This window comes from Camellia sinensis, chromosome 8, assembly GCF_055761805.1.
Source record: "Camellia sinensis isolate YWXY chromosome 8, ASM5576180v1, whole genome shotgun sequence".
Lineage (NCBI taxonomy): Eukaryota > Viridiplantae > Streptophyta > Magnoliopsida > Ericales > Theaceae > Camellia > Camellia sinensis.
In genome coordinates, this window is record NC_138968.1 from 150,274,300 (window position 1) to 150,279,205 (window position 4,906).

The 4,906-nt window shown below is 30.4% G+C and overlaps 1 long non-coding RNA gene across 1 annotated transcript; it reads left to right on the plus strand.

Annotated features, from left to right (window-relative positions):
- Window positions 1-1,178: 1,178 nt before the first annotated feature.
- LOC145797211 (uncharacterized) lies at window positions 1,179-4,667 on the plus strand. The gene is made up of 2 exons (XR_014338455.1): window positions 1,179-1,343; window positions 3,730-4,667. It is a non-coding gene; the product is annotated as an uncharacterized LOC145797211 (long non-coding RNA).
- The last annotated feature ends 239 nt before the right edge of the window (window positions 4,668-4,906 follow it).

Sequence of the window (4,906 nt, forward strand, 5' to 3'; positions counted from 1 at the left end):
ATAAACTCAAATAATAAATAATAAATAAACCAAAAAAACCTAAATCATTTCAAAAACTTTTCAATACAGAAAATAATTCTCAAATACAGAAAAAAAATCCAAACTTATAAGCACATAAACATTATAAATAAAAAAATCAAACTTTTATATAAGCATTATAAAACTTTTCAATATAGAAAAAAACTTTTACATTTTAAATAATCTACAAGAATGCTCATGGAAAAGTAAAAACCAAGCATTATAAAACTTTTTAATACAGAAAAAAACTTTTGCATTGTAAATTATCCACCAGAATGCTCATTGAAAAGTAAAAACCAAACTTATAAGCACATATGTGACGACCCCGCCACGTATAATATTTTATATTTGGTTAATTAAGGAGATTTGGGATTTTAATTAGTCGTTATTCTAATTTAATTTTGGATTTATGAGAATTGTGGAATCTGATTCGTATATGATTCTATTAAAGATTTATTTTGCAATTAGAAATTAAGGGTCCAAATGACTTAAGGACGTGAAATTAAAAAGTTGAATCAATTTAATTTTTTATTCCGGACCCATATGAGAGTTTAATTAAATATTCGATTCAGTTTAGTAAAATTGAGATTCGATTAATTAGGTTCGAATTGGAGTTAATTAAGTTAATTAAATTATGAGGATTGAGAATTGTGATTATTACGGATTAAATTTATTTATGGGGTGTCTAATTTGAATATGTAATTTATTGACGGAAATTTGGAGTCTGATTAGAAATTGAAGGTCTAAATGGTTTGAGAAATCAAAATTGATGATGGCAATAAGTTTAATTTAATATTTGGAGCTTTTTGGGAGTTTGATTAAAAAAAAAATAATTCTAATTTAGATTAATAAATTCAAATATAATTAATTGGGCTCTAAAAGAAGTCAAATTAGTCTAATTAAATTAAGCGGGATTTGTGATTAGTCATGATTGATTTAATTATGTGTTAATTAAGATTTATTAAGACTAAGTGTTGCTTAATTAAATTAATTTTGATCATACATTAAATTGTAGAATAATCTAGAATTGGGTGTGTATGTGGGTGTGTGTGTGTTGAGAAAATCTGAGTGTGAAAAGAAGGCTGTTTGTGTGTCTATTCATTGTATATACGTTGTATTAGATAGAGCCCATTGAATTCATTCTTTAACATTGAGGAAGAGAGAATTTGAGCCGGATAAGAGAGAGGCCGAGAGAGAGAGAGAGAGAGAGAGAGAGAGAGAGAGGAAGGAACTCAAGGCTTGAGAATTGAAGGAAGAACAAAGGAGAAGAGGGTTTTGTGGGGTATCAAAATTCAAGCTAAAAATTGTGAAAAAATCATCTTAAGGTAAGAAATTTCATCCTCATTCTAGTATAGTTTAAATAATCTAGACATAAATTGATTCAAGATGGATTTTGAGAGGATTAAAAATGAAGATCTGAAGATTAATTATATAAATTGATAGGAATTGGATTTTTGCATCTAAAATCAAGTTAGGTTGAAGAATGTGAGTTATGATTTCTTAAATTTGTTAAATTTGGGTTCAATTTTGAGAATCATTCTTAAATTGAGTTCTATAAATTACATGCAACAAAAAATGTTTGAAGATTGGATCCATGCAATGGAGTATATAAATGACTTTGAAGAAAAAGTTATAAAAATCATGAGTTCATGAAATTTGAGAGTTGATTTTGGAATTAAAGGAAGTTTCGATTTTATTATGAAAACTAGGAATTTGTTTAATCCATGCATGTAATTGAATTTAAAAGTTTTATTCAATTTAAACACATTTTGAAACATCTATGATCATAAATTAAGTTTTTGATCAAGAATTGAGTTAAGTTGAATTTCTAAGAAATTGATTTGTGTAATTCATAGTTAAGTTTGATTTTTGCTATTGATAATGAAATTGGGTTCTATTTTTACATACATCATAAAGTTTTCAAGAATTTTGAAAGTTTAATTCATATTTTAAAGATTTGTGGGTTTGATATAAAGAATATGAATTAAATCTAAATTTGGACAATTTGGGAATAAATTATAATTTATATTTGAGAATCAAAAATTTGTTTGATTTTGATTTAAATTTCTTACATGTAAATATTTTTAAAAGGGCTTTATAGCTTTAATTTGTGTTTTATAAAACAAAGAAAGAAGAGTGTTGGAATTATTATATTCATGAAATTATTGGTTTAATGATCAATTTGATGGTTGTTTTGGAGATTGAGATTTGGGTTAATCTAGGTTTGAATGTGATGTAAAAATTGGGGATTTTGGTGTTAGGAAATTTATATGTTGAAATTGATTTGATAAATGGTGGATTGGGTATCTTTATGTTCTATAAACGATTTTGGAGGAATTTTATTAATGATTGAAGTGGTTTTACCTAAGTTGTTGAGTTTATGGAAATGCTGATTTTTGACTTTTGTGGTTTAATTGATGGTGGTGTTGTGTATATAAATTGGTTGGATATTTAAAGAAAAATGTTTGGGGGCCCTAATTCTGTGGCTCAAATGTGGCTCAAATGGCCAAAACGACGTCGTTTTGGCCATTTTGATGTTGTTTTGTACTCAAAACGACGTCGTTTTGGCTATTTGAGCCACATTTGAGCCACAGAATTTGAGCCCTCTACCATTGCTCATATTTAAAAAGGTTAATAACTCAAAAAATGTACAAAGGATGGGTGTTGTGGAGATTGGATAAGAAGTTTTTTGGGTGACTTGAAGTTGGAGGAGTTTTTTAGCTTGTCATTCTATAGCATGTCTTATTTAGGATCAATTTTGTAGATGTTGTAATTTTCATTGAAAGCTTTTCCTTAATTTTAGATCCTATTTACTAATTGTTAGGATTGAAAGAGGGCGTCTCTACACCTCTTGGGAATTAATCCGTAGAGTTTCAAATCTATGCTTTTGCTATTTTGGAGGTGAGTATACTTATCATGAAAATTTACCTTATCTCTATTTTTAATACAAAGTTTGAAAATATTTTTGAATTAAAGGAAGTAATACATTTTATCATGATATATGTATAAGAAGAAAATCTATAAATTTATTGAGGTCAAATATTGAGCTTAAATAAATATATGATTTCATTTGTATAATGAAGCACTAATTTTTTTTATGAGTATTTATTCAAGTTGAGTCTTTCAAAGTTTATGATGATGATGAGTAAATGATAATGAAACGCCATGCGAGAGTATTTATTTTTATTGATCATATAACCGAATATAGCCTTTGGGGCCACAAGGGCCGAAATGCTTTGGGGTCCTGGGGACCGAAATGTTTTAAGGACCATAAGGGTCGTTGTACATAAGGGGTCCTGGGGACCGAAACATTGAAATGAGAATTGAAGTGCTACGATGACATTAGTTATGTTCCTATGGTTATGTTTTGGGTAACGGTACGATCACCACCTAAGTTGCGCGGTAACGCGACCCTAAGGCTATGTAGTGGTTCATATGATGGACATGAAATCTTAATGTATTGAAAAGTTGTATTTTCGTTTACTTTCCTTATTCAAATGTATTTTTCTTGCATTATGAGATTCTTTGGAAAAATCTTAATAACGGTTTGTGCAAAATTTTCTCAATTTTTATAAATCTCAGTCCAATCAAGCTCTTGTGTTTATTATCTTATTTTGAACCCAATTTGGAAGGAGCAAGCTTTATAACTCCATGGGATTGGTATACTCATTGGGCTCTAGCTCATTTTTTTTTTAATTAATATTTTTTCAGATTCCTAGACTTTTGTGTGGCTCGCCTCAACTTGGAAGATTAGAGTTTCTAGAGGATCAAATGTGAACATCCGGTAGTTGGGGTTTTGCTTAGGGTCACTCTAGGATGTAGTTTTATCCTTTGTTTTATGAAGTAGGTTGATTGTAAATATTTGCTTGTGAAGTTGGATGTATTGATGGATTCACGAATAGTATGATTTATTTTGGGGGGTAATGATGTGATATAAGAATTATACAGGTGATTATTGTGTACAAGTGTTATAGCGTTGAAGTGCGCCCTCTTGGCGGGGGTTGCCTTGTCGAGATTGGGTCGTGACAATTTTTGGTATCAGAGCCAGGATAATATCTCACACACGTGTCCATTGAGCATACGAATTTTTAGAACGGATTTAAGTTGCATTCATCTAATAAGTAAGTGATAAATTGTGCATTTGGGAATATATATGTGTTTGTGTAATAGATTTAAGTATTAAAACCAAGAATTTAGAGTTGTAGGGGATTTGATGCTTATAAGAGGACCGGAATGTGAATGTTTAATAAGTGTAGTATTGAGGCTAAGAACCAAGAATTATTGGGGAACTCTTTCACATTATAAGGAAATATTAGTGAGTACAAGTATAATGATTTGTGAGAATATAGTATTATAGGAACTAAAGGTTATTTTGGAATTTCGATGATTAAAGAAGACTGGAATGTGCGTGTTTAACAAGTTTAGTATTGAAGTTAAGAGTTATTGTAATTTTTTTTATGCTATAAGGGAAATGTAATTTTTGATCATAGCATATTGGTGAGTACAAGCATATTTGATTCATGTGAACATGAAAACCTTTTTTTGTTGCAGTCAGGGGAGGACATCCTCGATTACAGAGACTCCAAAAAAAAAAAAAAAAGAAAAAAAAAAAGAAAAACAAAACAAACTCAAAAAAAGAAAAAGAAAAAGGGATCTTGTTCTTCTTTCTTCTCCGGTGACGGCCACATGCCAAATTCACTTACTCGGCTCTACTGCCAAGCTTTTTCTCTTTTAGTTGTCGACCCTTGAAGGCCCTGCCTTAGCGCTTACAGGACCATCGAGAGGGTTGACTCCCTGCTGGCCGTCAAAAGCAAAGTACGAAGGTGCTCCAAATCGGGCCATGATGGTGGCCTTCCGTTTCAACTCTTTGTTCTCTGACTTCAGCGTG